Source organism: Ambystoma mexicanum, chromosome 8 (genome assembly GCF_040938575.1).
Source record: "Ambystoma mexicanum isolate Mex_15411 chromosome 8, UKY_AmexF1_1, whole genome shotgun sequence".
NCBI lineage: Eukaryota > Metazoa > Chordata > Amphibia > Caudata > Ambystomatidae > Ambystoma > Ambystoma mexicanum.
The window spans coordinates 1,367,375,800-1,367,396,638 of NC_090929.1; the positions used below are offsets into that span (position 1 = coordinate 1,367,375,800).

Consider the following 20,839-nt stretch of genomic DNA (forward strand, 5'->3'; position numbering starts at 1 on the left):
CGGGCGCCCTTTTTGTAGATCGGAACTATGACCGCTTTGAGCCACGATTCTGGGATTTTCTTAGTATGTTCACACTCTTCAAAAATTTCGCTTATTGCCTCTGACCATTGTGCTGGAAATTGTTTTAGCATTACATTGCTGAGCCCGTCCGGTCTCGGGGCTCTGGAGGCTTTTAGCTTCATGATCTTTGCTTTTATATCTACCTGACTTGTTACATTTGTCCAGATTGTGCAGGTGTTTTCCGGTACGAGCGGTGTTGAATTTTCAGCCTCTTCGAATTCTGATGAGATATGGGTTATCCATTTCTCCTCCGATACTGCATTACACAGAGGTGCAGAATTCGCAATGGTCGATTTGTTCAGAAGGGACCAAAATGCTCTTGAATTTTTTGACTCCAAAGTTTTCATCATCGCCTCTGCATCTATCTGGAATTGAAGTGCCTTATGTTGTTTTAGCCAGTTTGCATATTTCTTCCTCTCTTTATGCCAAAGTTGCCAGTCTGACTCGGCATTTGATTTTTTGGCTCTTCTCCTTAGAGTACGGCTCAGTTTTCTTTGGTTCACCAGTTCGTTGTTGAAAGCATGTTGATGGTTGGTGACCTGGTTGGATTTTCCCCTTTGTTTTCTGTAGAGTACTAGGAAAGGTAAGTAGTCCGGTCTTTCTTTTATATCTTCTTTTCTGTTTGACTTAAGTTTGTTTCCCCATGCAAGCCTAAATTTCTTTATGTCCTTTTCTGTGAGCTTTAGTCTGGTGCTCTGGTTATTGGCTTCTGTTTCTAGAGGGTATCTTAGTTTTGTTATTTTCATACCTTTCCACGAGCAGGGGACCAAATTGTGATCACTGTTGCTGGTTTTTTCAACTCTAAAACTCGTCATCGAGTCGATCATGCCTGCTGACATGCAAATATGGTCTATTGAGGCTTTTGACTCTCCACTTTCCCAGGTCGGAATATTGATTTGGTTTGGGAATAGCGTTGCAATGTTTTGGATGTCTCTTCCCGAAATCAGTTCGTTCCACGCTTTCCCTCGGTTTTGAGAGTGGTCTGAACGTTTTGGAGTTGTACTGTTTGTCTCGCTGCAGTTCACGTTTAGGTCACCGCATATGATGATGTTGATGTCCTCGAATGTTTCATATAACTGATCTATCGTGCTCCCCATATTTAGATAGAAGGTTTCGGTTGACATCCTCTGGGGATTCCAATAGCAATTAATGATGGCGAGTTTTTTTTTGCACTTTCCTCTTTGTTTGTTGTTTTCGGTGGGCCAAGTGGTCAGCGATACCAGCATCTCATATGCTTCCTTCCATTTCTTTGGCTCGTCCATGCCCCGGCCTGTTTTGACCGCTGTCAAAAGGCCTGCTGAGGGCCTTCCCAGGAGGCCTTTGACCGCCGGAGAAATCTGAACCGTGAAACCATCAAGTGTTGGTTTGGCTAATAGCCATGTTTCTTGTAGGCATATTATATCATAACGACCCAAATTTGCGTCGCTTGTCTGTGTAAGATGGTTATGTCCTCGAGTGTTCCATGATCCCAGGCTGTAAATCTCGTTAGCGGGCAGACCCTGTTTTCCTACCGGGCTCTTGCTGTTTTGGAGGACTGGCCCTTTTCGTTGCTATTTGGTGTTGTTTGCATTTATCGTTGAGCGTAACCAGTTCCATGGCCCTTGTAGTTTGCGCGCTGGCGGCGTTGATTCTCTCTGTTTCCTTACTTCTGGGTGTTCTGCCGCGTCTTTATTCTCTTGTAGGTGTAGGTCCTGATGATTCTGGCTGTTTTCTTTTATATGGTTTTTCTGGTTTGGATTTTGTTTTTGTATGTTGAATAATGTCTGCTGATTTCCTTCATTTTTCGTTTTCTGGTTATTTATATCTGTTAGCAGAAAGCCCATCTCTTTCAGTTCTTGATAGGCTTTTAATCCTATTTTTTTTCTGCTATCTGCTTCAATGTGTATATATGCTTTAGGTCTGTCTTGCCTATGGTAAGGTTCGACTAATTTGATGTCTTTCGTCGTCAGATGTCTCAACTCCTTTGTGTTGTTTATTATCTGAAGTATCTTTGGATGGTTTAACGGTGCTCTCTCCTTCGCTGCATTGCATCGTTCCAGCTTGAATAGGCCATACCATTTGGTTTTTGCCGGGACTTTGTCGGCCTGATCTGCCGATTTCTTTTTTATTATGTCTTTCTCTGCTTTTCCCTCTCTTGCCCCTTCGCCAGGTGCTTGGTATTGCTCCTTCACCATTTTGTAACGCTTGTTCCCTTCCGTGTCTTTTGTGTGGTTCTGTGGGTCAGGAATCTGTATTTTCGTTGGTGTGTTTTCCAAACCTATTTTCTCTCCTTGTCTTGGGTCAAAGCCTTCAGATTCTTATTTTTTGTTTTCCACACTTGCCACTTCTGTTAGTTTAAAACCCATTTTCTCCATTTCTTCAAAGGCTGTACCGTCAAGTTTTTCCACTGCTTCGCTTTTGACATGTAGATATGCTTTAGCTAACTTTTTTCTGTGATAGGGTTCCACCCGCTTTATGTCCTCTGTTACCATGTTCCTCAGAGATTTCGTATTCTTCATCAAATACGTTACGGTCGGACGGTTTAGGATCAGGTGCTTTTTTCCCTCTTCTTTTTGCTCCAGTTTGAAAAGGCGTGTTTTATTCTTATTATGTTGAATCTGGGAGGTCGCCTTGCTTCTCCATTTCTTCCTTGGTTTTTCTTGGGAACTCCCTTGAACTGGTCTTGGTTCTCTCGGCGATGTCGCTTTTAACTGTTCTTTCGTTACTGCTCTATTTGATCTAACTTGATCAGTCGCATGTGTTATTTTGTAACGGTTTGTTCTATTTGGTGGTGATTTTCCCGTGTTTAGGGGGGAATTGTCCTCTTCTGAGCTAATTGAGATGTTCTCATGTTGAGATATATTCATTAAGGCGTTATCTAGCAGGAAGTCTTCTATTGTTCGTGGTGAGCTTATGGTAATCTGGTCCAGTTTCTGTGTTTCTTTCTGCTGTACTGTTTGTTCTATGCTGGTTTGTCTAAGGTGAACGACTTGCTCTCTGACTCTGCCTGACACCATACTCGAGTCCGGGCAGGTGCTTACTTGGAGTTGTTTTCTCCCTTGGTTTGTAGGCGCTGCCGGCCTTTTTTCTTCCCTTTTTTCTCCCGCCGGCTGTGATCTTGTTACATCTTCTCCCGACCTCCTTTGGTCGACTATGCGTCCTTCTAGGTTGACGATCTTTTTTTCCAGTTCTTCGATTTTCTTAGTCATAAGATGTTTTACGCCTTTTTCCTGGTCTTCGATTGCCGTTATGTAACTTTCCATGTGTGTGATCTTTGCAATTGTATTCATCAGAACCGCTGTGTTGTCTCTGATGTCTTCTTTCATTGCCTTGTAAAGCTTGCAGAACGGAGCTAGAACCACTGTCATTGCCGACATGATTGCTATCATGTCAGGTTTGTCATTTGTGGTAGCTTTTTGCAAACCTACAGCGATGTCGCTTAGGCGGCGGTTTTTTGGAGTAAAGGGGGTGTTCTCCGTCCTTTTTTGTAGGATCTCGTGGTCATAGTTTCCCCACTCAATGGATCTGTTTTGGTCTTGTTCAACTCTGTTTTGTTTCTTTGTCGGCTTTTGTTTTTCGCCTGCCCGGCTCGGTTGCAAGGCCTCTGTTTCCCTAGTTGTTTCTGAGGGGTTTGTTGGAGACGTTATTGGTAGATGCGGTGAGGTCCCTGCGTGTCGTTGTTCTATTGGGCCTGTTTGCCCGTTTACTGATTGCTCGGTAGTAGGGCTCTTTGGTGTCGTTGTCCTGTTTCCTGCTTGCGCTGGCCCTATTGGTTTGTCTTGCCCTGGCGTAATTTGAATTGGTAGGCTTGGCGATTTGTCATTGATCGAGGTTTCGCCCTCGCTTCCCCTTGCGGTCGAGGGTACACTAGCTTGTAGGTGATTGTACGTCCAGATTGATTCTGTATGTTTCCGTTCGGAGCTCTTTGTTTGTTCAAGAGTTAGTTCCAACATTTCGGCGTCGGAAACTTCTAGTTCAGCGGTTAACTTTCTTTTGTATTGTTTAGTGAAGAAAGACTGCAGTGGGCGTGAGAAGAGCAGATTTGGTAAGTTTTCCTTTGTTTTTCTACTTCTTTTAATGATCTTTACAATTTCGTGCTCGTTTGGGGGGAGTTTCTGTTCATCCCCTATGGTTTCTGGACCTTTTTTTGCTTCTTTCCTTGTTGGTATGGTTCTTTTTCTCGGCTGTTTTTTGTTTAGTTTTCTGCGCTTTGTTTGTGTGGTTTTTCGAGCTACTATTTGCAGTTTTCCCCCAGGGTTTCTTGTCGGAACTGATTTGTTTTTCTCCTGCCCCTCTGTGGCGATTTCCTCCGCCTCGCTTTGCGAGACTGCGCAGTTATTTGTTGGTTTTGATGTCTGCGTTTTTTGCCGTTTTCGGGGGGGTCGTTTTTGTAATGGGCTCTTGGTTTTCCAGTGTTATAGGTAGCCTGGGGTCGCCTATGTCCAGGGCATGGCATTGTGCTATTATTAAGTGTCCCTTTCTGGACTGGTCTGTGCCCGTTGGTCTCGGCGCCTGGTCGTTGCCTTTTTCGTTTAGCTTCTCCGTGGGCCCTAAATCTTCAGGACTCTGCGTACTCGGCTTTTTACTGGGTTTTGCTCCATTTTCTTGTATAGTGATTGTCCCGGGCGTTACCTCTTGAGAGTCCTGTTCGACACCGGTTTCTGTGATGGTTTTTGCCGGTTCCGGACCTTCCCGGTCCATGGCTAGGAGGTTGCCCGCCCCGCCAGCGCTCTGGCCAGCCTCGAGCGTGGGCAGTCCTCTGACTGCTCCCCCGATCGGGGCACTCGCCTCTAGGGCGGTACACCGATCTCTGCTGGCTACGGGCGGGCTGCCTCAAAACTCTGTGAACGCGTCGTCGGCGGGCCTCGCCTCTATGGCTCCCCTAGGTGACTGAGGCCGGGTCCGGGAGCTAGGAGGTGATTGCTCCCTCTCCCCGGGTAATTTTGCTGGGTCCGAGGGGAGGGTGTTGTCCATCTGGGCCGCACTGGTTTCGGTAAGGTTTGCTTTTTTTGGGCCTGTCTCAGCCCCTGTGTTGCGGGGTGGGATTACTCCCGGCTTCATACTGCTTTGCTGCGTTTTGTCTTTCGCAGCCACATTCATCTCCTGTACTTTCTCCTCCGTACGTAGGCGTTCAGGATCGACGAGCAGCTTCTCCTCAATGCCTGTTTTTGTTACTTTGTTACCTCTTCCGGTGATTGTGTTTGTGATAGTGTTAGTGGGGGGCATATTTGAGGCTCTGCCCGATTTCTTCCCCGGTCGGACCTCCGGTTCCATGCCGGTCCTGCTCCGGGTCTGCAGCGGACTGCTGCAGACTGCTCCACTAACTCGGCTCCCGGACTCCGCTCCCCGCTCCGCGGGTTTGTTCGGGTTGATAAAGATCTGCTTCCGCAAAAGGACGTCGAAAGGCAGCGACTGCTGCAGACTGCTCCACTAACTCGGCTCCCGAACTCCGCTCCCCGGGTTTGTTCGGGTTGATAAAGATCTGCTTCCGCAAAAGGACGTCGAAAGGCAGCGACTGCTGCAGACTGCTCCACTAACTCGGCTCCACTAAAGCAGCATTTTAATTCACAGTGGAAGAAGAATTTCAAAGGTCCCTTTCACATAAATAACAGGATTTTCAAAAATGAACACCAAAATGGTTTTGCATGTGCGTTTACAGTTTAAAGTAAGATCTGAGAAAAATGTTCCCATGCCAACATAAAGATGTTAGAGAAGAGACTTGGTGTGTGTTGACAAAAACTAATGTATATTCTGCTTCACATGCAAAATATCAGTGAACATCTGAAAAGAAAATTCCACTTTGTTGCTATGAAGATTTCATTTAGGCCCAAGAAAGTGCCTTTTGGCTTGTTGGTGGACAAATTTCACAAAGAACTCCGCCCACAGCCAGCCTGGTTTGGGCATACCAACGGTTTACAACTGCAATAAAATGGGTCCTGCCTGAGGGGTGTTGGAAAACAACATTTCTTGACTTGCTGCCTCTGCAGGACAATTTCCCTTGCTGGTGCATGTCCAGAATATAGAGGGGATGTGTAAAAAACAGGGGGTAAAATTAAGAGGAGGTGAACTTTGAAAGAAATACAAGAAATGGATGCCTATCAGATCAAAATGGTAGTCCCCTTCAGATAAGGCACAGGCCTTGTGACATCACAGGGCCGGCCCGGCTCCTTATCTACAGTGCAGGATTTCAGTATAGCAAATGCATCCACCATTTACTACCAGTAGCTGCAAAACCTCAAACACAAAGAGAGTAATAAAAACGCCGATTACAGGCTGGCCCAGAGAGCCAAATGGCCTGGAGGCAGGAGAGCTACCAATTGCCCAACATGAAGATTTACTATTAATTTAAAAAGACTATTATAACTTAGGCCTTTTTCTCAGCTGTCATAAGTCTTACTGATTACATGTATGTTTCAGTTTGTAGATCATTTCCAGGCAATTCTGGTGATATAAAATTCATACACCTGTGACTCAGGGAACTGCAATGAGCATCTAAGATGGGTTTCTGGCTGATGAGAGTTGGCATGCTGGTGGAGGGTAACATTGGGAACAAGGGTAATAAATTACATGTGTAACTATTATGCCTTTTGTAAAAAATGGTGAAAAATTGCCAAATGGTCGTGCAACGTGGTGCAGACTTTTCTGTTTTATTAAATTCCCCCCGATTAGCTGAATTGGAAAATATATATATATTATGGCAGTTACTAGTAAATCACAAAGTTTTTGATACATAACTAGTTTTTGCCAAAAATCTGATATGAGAACAAATGGCAATTACAGGAATTGCCATATGTCTGCTCCAGACTCCTAAGAAAATCATTAGGGAGGGGATGGATTTGGGAGGAGAGAGAAGGGTAACTGTGCAATCTTATTTGTGAGAACTCTTGCAGGGTACTCCTCATGACTGTAAACTTGACGGTGTCATGAGGAAAGAGGAGAGCTGTTAAAAATTACTATCCGAAAGCCACAAGGAATCACCAAAGGAGGTTGCTGAGATTGCATCTGGGTGGGGCAGTCTATTTCTGGGAAGGCCTAAAAGCTGACTGAGTCCTATGGTAGAGTGTTGGTGGCCATCCTTGAGAGTGGAGTGACCAGACCACTGCTCTATCCTCCAAGACGGACCTAAAAAGCAGCTGGCTTTCCTGAACTTTAAACAGCAGCTTTCTATGTAAGAAGACCTGAGCCCTGGGAAACCAAAAGGTGGGGGAGTCTGTATGACTTAAATCCGTTCCCTTTATAGTGGGGGGAGGGCAAAACTGTGTAGATCCTTAGCCTTAATAACTAAAAATATTACATTTAATTAATTCCCCTTGGCAGAACACCACAGGGTGATTTTTGTGAAAATGCAAAATTAACTAAGCTCATTCCCGGTGTGTGCTGAAACTATGGACAATAAGTCAATTGGGTGATCCTATTTGTCCTGTTGACCATGATTCTTTAGGAAGAGGGGTGTATTTGTCCCTTTACTAAAAAAATCCCTAAACTGCCAGCTTCCCAACAACAGGCCTTTAAGTGGAGGGGGGTCTGAAATTTAAAATTCTTCAATTAACCTAATTTCTCTGTCAGACATCCCCAACACTGACCAAAGTAGGGGGGGGTGTCAGAAAAATAAACTGCTAAATCACCCTGGGTTTATTTTAAAGCAAAAGTGCGTGTGAAATTAAACGTGCAAGAAAATCACAATTGCACAGCACTATATTTGTAATTGAGTTTGTTCACTTACCAGCGTGAATTATTTCTTAAATTGAAATTGAGATAAAGTACTGTGATTTGTGTTTTTCCCCAATTAATTTGTGTGATCTATTTGTGCAACAAGAAGTTGATTGTGAGCCACAAAGAAGGTGGCGTGTGTAGTTTAGTGTGATTTTTATTACTGCCAATTTAAATACAAATATATTTCCTATACATTGCCTGGTTCTTGGCTCACTGTGGGCATGGGGGTTGAGGGGGGAGAGATGTGCGACTATGATTCTTCAGTAAGACCAGCGCCAAAGAAAACTTAAGCAAGTATTGCAGGACTCCTTGATTGGGGGTGGGAAGGACCTCCCGAAGTTAAGGGTGGTTGCAATATAACGTGATAATTTATTACTGTTTCCTAGCTAATAAATCCCATACATAAATGCATACATACAATGAAGTTAGCATGCAGAATACTGAAACTGCACCATTTTCCCACATTAATACATACTCATGCATATTTCACCATATTGATTAATTTTTATTTTAAAGTTATTTAACAATCTTTTAAACACAGTTGAGCCTTTTCCTTTTTAATAAACTCAGTCAACAAATGCCACAGCACACTTGCATGTTGCTTTCATCATACCTACAAACAAAACCATAGTATCATTAAAGGCTACATTTGTGGTAAAGCAAGACTTGTGAAGTTAATGCTTTCTATAGTATGTACCCTTGTAAACCTTTAAAAAAATCAATTAAGCAAATGTTGACCATAAATCTTGTAGATCAATCAAAATTCTGTACAAAAAGAACATACATGACAAAAGTTATACTACTGTTATATTATCTTCAGATTATCGGTTGTCCTACTCTCTCCCTTCTTCCAGCGAGAGCATTAAACAAATTAAACAATGATTCCATAGCTACTTAGCTAGATGAACACTGCCCCAGTACCCTTTTGCCCTTTCTCCACACAATGCTAGCTCTATTGTGCAGTCTTTCATGACCTTCAGTTTGGCACTTTTATCTCAATTCAAAAACCACTCTCTCTCAACCACCCTTCATACATTTGTGAACCGCCCTTTACTCAGCCAAACTATACAATTCTCTGCTCCCATCCCAGTAAACTCTCCTCTCCCTTAAAGGGTGTGCTTAGTCTTGCTCGCTCCACTCCATCCGCAAATTCCTTTTAGCCAATGGCTACCTCTTACTAAAAATATCTAAACTCAGAGGCTCCACTACCACTCCACCTTCTCCCTGCCACCACTTGTTGTTTTGCCAGCCTCTGTTCTATCGTTCTCTCCCCCACTAATCCACCCAGCTGAAAACCCATTTTGTACTCCAGCATAACAAAATTAGCAGCACTGACCGAGTCCTGTCTCTCCGCTCTCTTCAACCTCTGCATTGCATCTGGGATTGTCCCTTCCAGCTACAAGACTGTTACTGTCTTACCCTTCCTCACAAAACATTCTAGCAACACTTATAACCCTGCATACTCTTGATCTGTCTCTTCCCTCACTATTCCAAAATCAGAGAATGCACAGTATTCCATTGCATCACTTCCTGCCTGGAGATTAAAAACGTTCTCCTATCTGGACTGCACAGCAGACACTTTATAGAAATCACACTTACTCACTTCTTCCAATTTTGGTCTGTCCAACATCTCAGACTATCCTCTATTCACACACTTTAGTCTCTCTGTTGTCTTTGCCAGTCAACCACACATCTTAGCATTGGCATCTGTGACTCATCCCACGGCTGTATTGTCTCATATGTATAAATATATTTATATTTTCTATGTCCTGGCCTATCACCCCCTATCACCCTGTGTCGGGGGCGGTCATGGCTGGTAATGGCATCCCAGCCCAAGCCTAGGCAGGCCCAGTGAGGACTGTGGGCCATTACTGTCATGTCTGCCCCCTGGCCCCCGATCCAGGGGTGATTGCCATTCACACACCGGTGTTCATCAGGGTTGCGAATAGTGAATTTTCTTTTTACGGGAGATGTGATGTGCGCATATTGCGTGAGCCCAATCTCCCGCACAAAACAATAGCAAGATGACTGCTGCTTTGGCAAAAAGAACTTACTCCCTTTTTTAACTGTTTTTTGGTTTTAATTAAACCTTACACATTACAATTCAATATAAAACATAATCCAAAATAGAGAACAAAGAAAAAGGTCACAAAACTATTAATTTACAGTTCCAATTCTGCCATGTAGTACCATTATCTTTAGGGCTAATTTGCGATGGTATAGATAGAAATTAGGGGAAGGCCTGTGTGACGCACAAAGCAGTCATCAATTCCCAGGCATTAAGGTCTAGGATGTTTATTTAGCAACCTTAATGTTGCCAATATTAAGGAGACCTTTGACCCTGCAAACATGTTAGACCATAAACGGGAAGATGACGGAGGTTTATCCTTGTCAAAGAAATGTTTAAAATGTTTGTACCTTATCGTTTGTAGACAAGGGCAGTAAATAATCAAATGTTGCAATGTCTCTATTACCTCGGAATTCCCACAAAAATGACGATGGTCCTTTAGCACTCTGCCCTACCTCATAAGATGCATTTGAATAATTACGGGGTCAACCTTCTTGGCTAACATGTTCATGTGCCAGGGGGGTAAATGGGAAATGTCATCTGTTGAGAAACCTCATGTAAAATTTCAGACCATTTTCTGGAAGCCATCCTTACCAGACATTCAAAAAGGAGGGAACTCTGCTATATACTGAGAGGAGACTTAGAACATACAGAAGTCATAAAATATGCATATTTGTTTTTTTGCTGCTGTCCATTATTATGATGGGTGTTATGACCATTACAAAACGTAAACCAAAATTCCTGATTCAGCTGTGATGCATTAGTATGTGTGACGATTTCACTAGCATCTGTGTACATAGCCTCTCCAATAAACAATGGTATATGTTGTGAGTGTGATGGCCATTCCCATTCCACTAGACCCAGCACTGGTCGTGTGCTTTGAGGAGTGCCCTTCGACCTGCAAAGTGATTTGGCAATTGCTTCCTCTTCTTGGGCCTCCCCCAGCTGGCAGGTGAAGCCGATTCACTTGCGCCAGGGAAGGCCGCTGAGAAAGGCTTCTAGCCTGTCTGTGCCTGTCCGGGCCCGGGAGGGCCCAGATGTTCTATGCCTGCACCACGGCTGCCGCTCATGCAGCCCAAGTCCCTACAATGTCTGTCATTGGATCCTCTCCACATTTTGTCCAACCACCACTTCTTACACTGCTTCCACACAAACTAGGAGGCTTCTGGCAGCTTGCAAACTGTTGCATGTATGTGCACCAGTGATTTTGGCTCGTACTCCTGCACGCCCATCCAAACGGCTCAGTTTCAGTCCTCACCCATCCATTGCCCAACACTGTACTCTGATACCTACCTTCCTACTTCATTGACCCTGCATATATGTTGTAGCCCCCTGCATCTGAGGCGTGGCTTGCCAGTCTATCTTACGCACCGATTTGACCCTTGCATATTTGTGTCACTTTATGCACTACAAGTACCAGCGGTATGCTGCTACCCACTCAAAACCCTACTGCTTTGTTGCCTCTGCCTTCCAACTGCGACCTGAAATCCGTCACTGTACCATGAGGTGTCGCTGTGTATGACTTTGCCCCTATGCCTGTATGCCTGATGTAGCCCCTCATAACCTGAGGCAAGGCTTTGCCAGTCTGTATACGTTCACCTATATTTTCCCTATTATGTTTGCATGCTTTATGTAGCCCCCTGTACCATGAGGTGAGGCTCTGCAAGTCTGTATACTTGAACTTACTGTCCCCATTAGCCACCGTAACATGAGGTGTGAGGCTTTGCGAGTCTTTATACGTGCACCTATTTTGGCCGATTTATGCCTGTATGCCTGATATAGCTCCCTGTAGCATGAGGTGAGGCATGTCCATGTATGTCTGCACCAACCATGAACTGTAACAAGCACTTACTGTAACTAGCGCATAGATGCCTTAGGGCTTTGTGCGCTGAAACTAAAGCAAAAATAAAAATAAATGAAAAATGCTATAGATGAGGGAAGAAAACTGCATGGTTTTGGGGTAATGAGGAGTGAGTGCTGGCAAGGCAAAAAGGGAACAAGGCAAGCAACCTCCATTACAATGTTATTAGAAAAACGCGTGGGCACAGGGTGAGGATCATGAATTAAAGCAATCGTATGAAGCGCAAAACCTTGCCACAGAGATGTGATGCTGTACAAAGCAATTAAAATGCAATGCTAAAAATGCATAACTTCTGTTCCAGAAAAAATAAAATATGAGATATTAAAAATACATTTCAGAGAGGTTAGGATGGCCACAGAGGAAAACACCTTTCAAACGTACCTCTAACAAATTAAATACACATAGAAAAACAATATTTTAAAACTTTTAGATCAATGCAAAATATACAAAAAGATACATTTTGTACCTTTCGTTTCCAATATTTACTTTATAGACTTTTTTGTTTCAAATTAAGTTTTAAAACGAAAGACTTAGGGCCTCATTACGAGGTTGGAGGTAAGGGGTTACCGGTAAGGGTGCCGGTGCCCCCTTACCTCCTTCTTCCGACGTCCCTTAGCGGGTCCTGCTAAGGGACCAGGGAGCTAATAACGGGCCCGCTATCAGCTCCATCCCCATTCCCATTGAGCCCTATGGGGGCTCGAATGGGGAATGGTTCTCGGAATGGGGACTTACCGGGTCCTCCAAGGTTGGAATGACCCGGTAAATCCCCATTTTGAGAACCCGGAATGCGGTAAGGGGGTAGCCATGATGCTAGTAGCACCATGGCTGCCTCCTACCTCGTAATGAGGCCCAACATCATAACAATGTTCTATTTCCAGGCTAAATACATTCGCCAGAACAATCCTGGTTTGCGTTCTGGCACTTCCTTTTGCCTATTTGTGAAACACAACAAAGGATTGATAAATATGCAAAAATAAACTGCTTTTCATACAAACAGACATCTATGTAGAGCAAACACCAAGAAAAAACTTTTCGTTCTAATAAAAATACCATTTCTCTGGCCACACTGCAAGGGAAAAACAGGTAATAAAATATGTGAAAACAATCACATCAAATTTTACACAAAAACTCTGGCACAGTGGTGCGCAAACACCATGACGGATAAATTATGAAATCACCATACATATTGTAATGTAATCAAACATTATTTCTTTGACGCGGTCATGTCTTTTCTGGCATGTCAACATGCATTGCATTTCTTTTGGTTGGCCTCCGGGCAAAAGCAAACCGGTTTTCAAGTTGCTCATCTGCATCTCTGTAATTCACTCCATGCATTCACAATAAGGGGTGCTATTTGGAGAAGCAGCACTGTCAACATCGCTCCCATCTATTGCGCTGGGTCCACATGTTCCATTGCGTGTGTACTGCCCTGGGGGGTTTCAGGATTGTGCATCCATCATACCCCGTATCATAAGTTATTCCTGTAATAATGTTAAGGTCCACTTGAGGTCACCTAAGGGGACAATATTCCTTCTCCTCTTTCATTACCTTCAAGGTTAGTCCTGTACTTGAATTGTGAATCAGTTTCAATGTGAAAGTGAACATTTCTGTTGTGCCAGAACTTTGGCACTGCTTTTAATAATTCTATGCCTATTACGAATGCGTAAGCATGAGCTACATGAACAATCATTAGCAAAGCCAATCATTTGACTTTGCTGATGGAACAGCAAAAGCGGGCTGGAAAGAAGTGCTGGAAAGAGTGGCGTTCAGAAGCCAGGGTATGGCACAGATTGGTAGTGCAGGAATGCAGAGCATCCCGCAGTGAGATAAAAAAGTAGTGCAAATGAAAGAGTGGAGCCCGCAGCGTGCATTCTGGAGATTTATTTCCTAAGCACTTCACGTTTGTAAGCACTATGAACAAAATCACCATCAGACAATGTTGGCCAGATCACTGCCAGAAATTACCAGAACTGATGTACCAAGCAAAGCTCCGATAACAACTCGATCCAATCACTTCCAAACTTAGACCAATCAAAAAGATCACCAATAAAGGCTTTGTCCCTTACTTTCAACCAAAACCAACCCATAGAAGATCAGGGTATGTGCCCAGAAACCACACTATAAAACATTCAGGGTTCGGAATTAAGGGGGTGGCGCTACAAGCTATTTAGCTTCTGATTCTAGCATAGTCGAACCTGGTTAGCTTGAAACCAACAGCTACCAGGAGCTACTTCTGGCTCCTAGGGCAAACTGGTACCTTCCAAACATGTCAATGTGGCATTAACTTTGAACATTTGGGAATGTTAATAAAGAAGAATTAGAACACATCTAATATACATTTAAACACAATGATTCAGACAAAATGGACAAACAGTTAAAGGAGCATTTCTGGTAGCTCCTGGTTCCCCTGTGGTTGTTCCTGCCTACAGGGTGATGCCCAACACCCAGGAGCTGGTTTCAGCTCCTCCTCATCAAATCTCAATTTTGAACCCTGAACATTCATCATGGAGTTAAGAGGCTTGAGGGTTCTATTAGTGTTTTCAGCTGCACAGCCTTTTGTATTGCTAAAGGAACACTATGACGTTCATCTGATGAAATGTACGTTTAAAAGTCGGGAAGGAAAAGCTGTTCCAGATTGGGCCTCAAGATATTGCTCTATTTAGCCTTTATTCAACATCAGTCATAACAGTCATTTAAGTGCAATTCATCCCTAGCATCATCATTAAATATACAGAAGAACAAGGTATACTGGAGGTAACAGTGTACAAGAAGAAAAATGGCTGCCAAACTGTTTGAGACCATTGGCAAGTTTTGCCTGGGATTGGCTATAGTTGGAGGAGTCGCCAACTCTACTCTTTATAACGTGGATGCGGGGCACAGAGCGGTTATCTTTGCCCGATTTCGTGGTGTTCAAGACAGTGGTCGGAGAAGGAGCACACTTCCTCATTCTCTGGGTGCAGAAGCCAAGCTATTTTTGACTGTCGATCACAACCCTGCAATGTCCCAGTTATTACTGGCATCAAAGACTTGCAGAACATAAGTATCACAATGCGAGTCTTGTTCAGACCCATAGCTAACCAACTACCACAGATATTTACCAGCATCAGGGAAGATTACGATGAGCAAGTGCTTCCTTCCATCACTACAGAAATCCTGAAGGCTGTTTTGCTCATTTTGATGCAGGGGAGCTCATAAGGCAGTGAGAATTGGTGACCCGACAAGTCAGCAAAGATCTCACTGAACGAGCATCAACCTTTGGGCTAATCCTTGATGATGTGTCATTGACTCACCTGCCCTTTGGCAAATAGTTCACAGAAACCGTAGAACACAAGCAGGTAGCTCTGCAAGAAGCCACAAGAGCTACGTTCATTGTTTAGAAGGCTGAGCAGCAGAAAAAACATCCATCATTTCAGCAGAGGGCGACTCCAAGTCAGCTAAAATGATTGCCAACACCTTAACAACAGCTGGGCATGGTCTGATTGAGCTCCGCAAGCTTGAGACAGCAGAGGATATAGCACACCAGCCTCTCGGTCGCACATTACCTACCTACCATATGGACGGCCACGCTACTTCTGCTGCCACAGTGACAACAGCCCCAACATAATTTCTAGTCCCCATTTAACCCTTTCCCAATCACTCTTGCAAGGTTATGGGTAAGGTAATGTGAAGACCTCACAAAACTGAATCAGAAGCCGTCTATGTGATCTTTTTTTTTGTGGCTGGCAGCACATTCTACACAAAACCTCTGCCTGGTAAAAAATGGTACTTGAGACTGGACAACTGGGTGGTTGGGTCACATGGATTGGCAGTATCTCATGCAGCGAGTATCAACTGGGAATTATGTAGCTACACATATGATTGGTTGGCCATGTACAGGGTAGTGTACGTCGATGCACTGCATCTTTACTACTCTCGCCAGTCCAATTACTCAGATTTGCATTTTCTTTACATAGTGTTTCACCAAGAAGATTAATGATCTTTAACGAACTGATGTACAATGTGCTTTCAATAAAAGGATATATAGAATTGCATCCAACAGACGTAACAATGATGTTCCTATGCACATGGTATACAGATCTTTGGCATATTTTAATTATTATGCAAAAGAAAGCAAGCAACTCATTCCATTGGTTAAATTAGAAAACATTTCCAAAAGTTCACATAAGTAAAGATATACTATACTCGAGATATTCAATCAATGAAAATCCCTCACATATATGTAAAAGTTACTGACAAAAATTGTTAAAATTTAGACTAAAAAAGACACAGGTAAGATAGTCAAAACAAAGATAAGAACAACACAGTATTGTTAAACATTAATTGAATTAAAACATGCTCTGCAAAGCCAAGCTCGATGAACACATTTGGCAATAAAATAAACTGCATTCAGGTAATCAGATTGCTTGTAATAAATGGATGCCTGTGCTACACTACGAATATTCCTTAGGTTAAATAAGGGTTTCAAATACCTAATTCGCAGGGCTTTGTAACCATCACAGAAGAGCATGAAATGATCTAAAGTTTCAACATCAGACCTGCATACCAGGCAGCTTCTTGGCTTTCTGCTGCCCCACTTGCTAGTGAAGCTTGCCACATTTAGTGCGTTAGCCCTTCCTTTCATGTATAAAGCACTTGCATACGGGCTGCTGAATAACATCCAAGTAACCTTCGAAACCAGGATTTGTCTTATCAAAAAAATACTCAGGCCCTTGGCTCAACCTGTTACAAGGCTCTGCCATCTGCCTTTAAGATCGAAGTAAGGCAGCACTTTTCACTCTGGCAGCACTTGATTTTTCAATAGATGCCAGATTATACTAGAGGGTTTCCTAATCCTATTGCAGGATCCAGGTAGGGGCTTGAACAACAGTTCCCAGGATAGGACATCAAATGATGACTCTAAGGGAGTAACAAGGTCTAATAACCAAACACAAGCAGGAGCAACAGGAAACACATGGGAGCCAGCAACACACTCTAGAAAGTGGCCAGCAACACAATGCATTTGGAGGTCTATCGAAGGGGGTAGATTGGGCAAATCCAAATGGGCAAAATATTCAGGGGATGATGGAAAGTAGCAGCAAATTCCAGAAAGAAGTCTGAGCTGCAGTTCTAGGAACAAATCCTGGGAAAAGCAAAATTAAAAGTCTAACAAGGGAGTACAAAGATGTGCAACAAAGGAGGTCAGCAAAGGAAAAATGGACAGTGTGGTAAGTGGGGCACAGCAATGCCGAACTTTAGAAGGGATAGAAACAAAGTCTAGAAAGGTCGCGACTGACAATGTCACAGGCCAGGCATATAAGGACATGCTTACAGGAAGTCCAGGGTAGTGTCTATCATATGGAATAGATAATAGCAGACTGTCTTCTTCACTTTCACTGTGAGCAGGCAACCAAATTGTTGAAGAGCAAAATGTCCAAAGATGTCGGGTGGTTGGCCTAACACCAGGCAGACAATCATCAGTGGAATTCAGCATATTCAGAGGGGAACCCCCAAACAAGAGCTCTGACCCTCCTATGTCTATTACACATCTTGGCCTAACACCAGGCAGACAATCATCAGTGGAATTCAGCATATTCAGAGGGGAACCCCCAAACAAGAGCTCTGACCCTCCTATGTCTATTACACATCTTTGAATCTGCACAAGTCATAAACAAGGCACTGCACACCAAAGTAATTGTCCTAGAGCAAAGAGTAAGCCAGAAGTAGATATATTTCTCTGTGAGTGGAAACTCCTGAAGCAAAGTTTGTTCTCCCAGGTCATCTCAGGCCATTGGTGACCTTGCATGCTAGCTCTGCTGGATGATACCAAAGTAATTGTGCGCTACATGAGCCCTAACCTCCCCACCCTCAAGAGAAAGGCATCACTATATTTACCTGGCCAGGTAGAGGTTCCTCTATCCACCCAACCCTTTCCCTCAATGTCATGATTTACTACCACATAGAATTGCAAAGAGGAATTGAGATGGCAACAGGATGGCTGAAAATAGAATACTGAAACATCAAGTAGGTGGACAGGCAGCCTCCCTTGCTCTGCCCCACATGTCATTGTGCTGTGGATAATGGAGGATGTGGCTGGATACAAAGATCACCAAATCAGCAGAAAGTAGTAAGCCTCCTCTGCCTCCCTCTTGTTTTCTCTTTATCCACTGCCCCATGCCCCCCTTCACCATCATCCACTCCTTAAAGGCTATGGGGCACATAAACCACGTTGGGGAACGGGGGGACCATTGTCCTGGTCATGGCAGCCAATGAAGAATGTTTCCACAATCACATCCACTTCTGGAGAGAGTGGACGTCACTCTCTGACACCATGGTCTCTGCCCCAGGCCTCGCTCTGCTACCTTCTCTCCTCCTCTCACATCTGAGCTGGGTTCTGTCAGCATCAGTGTTACTCTGGCCTGTGGTGCTAGCACTGATCCTCAGTGTAGGCCTCTGCCACACTAGCACAACTTCACACCTCGGGCACCCACTCTTGAAATAATAGGATCCCCTCTGCATCTTTTCGCTAACATAATTTAAATTAATATGTTCACATTCAAAGCGCAAAACAAATGGTTTAATAAGATTTCAGCACCCTTAAGAGGAAATGAAGGAGACTAGAACATAAATGGTCAAGACCGAATTTATACCCAGATGTGATGGCTTCCACAATGCATGTTAGATGTTTCAGCTAACAATTTGGTAGCATAGAAAACAGTTATCTAAAAATTGTATAGCAGCTTCCCTGAAGAAAGAAACCTCAGTGGTGTTAATGGTAGATTTTTAGCTGATCAACACAGAACAAACAAGAAACGGCTGCATCCCTTGAAACAACTAGCAAGCGAACTCTCAACCGACATTTAAATAATGATTTAGCATGTCAAACAAAACATACACGCTCAAAACGCTAATAAATCTATCATCCTTGAGCAGACACCAGTATCATTTAATATCTTCACCAGGTCGGAGCTGTGCAAGATGGCTGCCTAAGGCAGAGCAGCCGAGAACTCTCCACAATAGAAACATTATGCTTCAGGTTTCCACTGGCTGCCACCCAGATAAATTCCACATTTCAGGGCCTGGCTTTCCCACAACCTCCAGGGAGTAATCTGCTACTCCTGTGATGCCCTAGATATCACCCTGTTTCTGAGGCATATTGGGACTGCTCCGACTCCACAGATGTTCTTTTGTGGTGTAGTGCGGAATCTCGGTTTACTCTGTTTGTTAATGTAGCACAGATTGTGTGGTGCAGACGTAACCCCTTCTTCAGTGTTTTTCTCAACGCATGTTCTCTGGCCAATTTCAGGCCCTTCACTGTACTTTGGTTCAACCAGCTTGCATCAAACCAGAGTTTATCGGAGTCCCCACCCAGCAGATTATGAGAAAAGCCGCTCTTTCCTCTACATTGCAACTGATGTATTTCTCTCGGGACTGTTCTCACTCTGTGCTGGGGGCATTGCGGGAGCATAGTATCTTTGCCAATGTAATTTGCCTCAATTAACACATTAGAGAAGTTCACAGCTATGTTGTGAATCTGGTCAATTTGCTTTGGTAGTTAGGACATTTTAAATTCCTATGTCGTTCTATCACTGTGCCGGGCCGCTGATAGATTGTGCACTCTATTATTCGCATGCACAGCACTCTGGCTGCATCACAGTTGAACACCATTTGCTCATTTTGAGCCTGCAGCATATGCAGTGAGGAAGACTAGGCTGGCATGCCAATTCGTCCTTTCTCAATGCAACGGTCACCTCTTATGATAAAGCGACACTTCAGACCTGCCAATTCAAGCAGATCAGCACTGGACTCAAGACTTTGAAATATATGCAGTTTCATACACACAGCAAGTTTGGCAGCATCCACACAAAATTAAGGCAAGCCTCTCCTCACACATTCTAATTTAATTAACTGACATCAATGCACCCCTCTACAACCATTACCAATATGGATGATAGGATCAGCAAAAACTGAATAAAAAGGACATTACCACTGTATTAGCTGCTAGCTCCAAGTGCAAAGTGGACACTGTCATCCACAAAAAGAACCCTGAACCACTATCTCCAAATTAATGGATGCAAATGCCCTGTGAAGACTGATGAAGGAAACCTTTAACATCATCTAAGGAATACAAGGCCTTTCCGATATGAGAAACTTCCCAAAGGAGCTGGATAACATTAGGGGAGGAAATGGAGGTGTGGATAGCCTATGTGAAAGATACTTGAGTAAATATTTTAGGCATTCAGCATATCACATTTCTGAAAATGGTTGGTGATCTTTAAGACCTCAACTGCTCCAACAACCGCACTCATTTGAACCCAGAGGGTCACAAGGGAGAAATGCTGGAGATGCCTCCCACAGGCAATCTGGACATTCAGCAGATTTATCACCTTTTCTGTATTGGTAGTGGCCCCAATCAACAACAAACGGACAGGTGTATTCCATTCATTTTGCTTCTTTCAAGCGGTGGCATCGTCTGGGCGTCTCATGCCCCTCGACAGGGGCTGGTCAGAACAGTTTCATCAACTGTGACTCTTGATTTCTAACCAAAGAAAGTTGTTCTTCTCAGTGCTCCCAACCCTCAGAAACCTCAGTATCATGCAGGAACTTAGCCTGACGATGACATGACAAGAAAATCACATTCTGGGAGGAGCTAAAGGATTTGCAAAACCATATCCTATTGGACCATTTGGACACCAACATTTCTTAGCTGATAATCTTTTAACACCTTCAGTGATGGGTTAAAAGGCCAACCTATAATCACTTCTATTTGGCAAGAGAGGGGCCCGGTTGTACAGGTTCTGTGTTATCTTTAGAACATCAACACCTTTTTACTAAAAAGAATATTCTCTGTGTCTGTTTGCTTCAAGGTTTTCTAGTGTGCAGGGTTGTGATGGGCTTTAGGCTACACCAAGCTGGCTATGTTGGATAACCACCTGACCCTCTAGCATATTGTGGTGCCACAGAGTCCTTGGCTCCAACCTTTCTTTTCATTAATCTATTCAAACCTATACTCTCTCTGAGAATGTCATAAATTGCATTATATGCCTAGAATACTCCAAGTCAGGCCACATCAGCCTGTAACCAGATATGAAACATTCCCGTTAACTTTTACAGATCATTGCACAAATGAGCATTCCATCTATGGACTTAGGAAGTCTTCTCTTATGAAGCACGTTTGGAAA

General features: G+C 43.6%; 2 protein-coding genes and 1 pseudogene across 4 annotated transcripts in view; 2 read left to right on the forward strand and 1 right to left on the reverse strand.

Moving 5' to 3' along the window:
- DOCK1 (dedicator of cytokinesis 1) overlaps window positions 1-20,839 on the reverse strand; it is a 2,312,292-nt gene that overhangs the window by 1,221,141 nt on the left and 1,070,312 nt on the right. The window lies entirely within an intron of this gene.
- Window positions 1-20,839, forward strand: part of INSYN2A (inhibitory synaptic factor 2A) — a 232,177-nt gene that overhangs the window by 90,614 nt on the left and 120,724 nt on the right. The window lies entirely within an intron of this gene.
- On the forward strand, window positions 14,458-15,285 carry LOC138473514 (prohibitin 1 pseudogene; annotated as a pseudogene).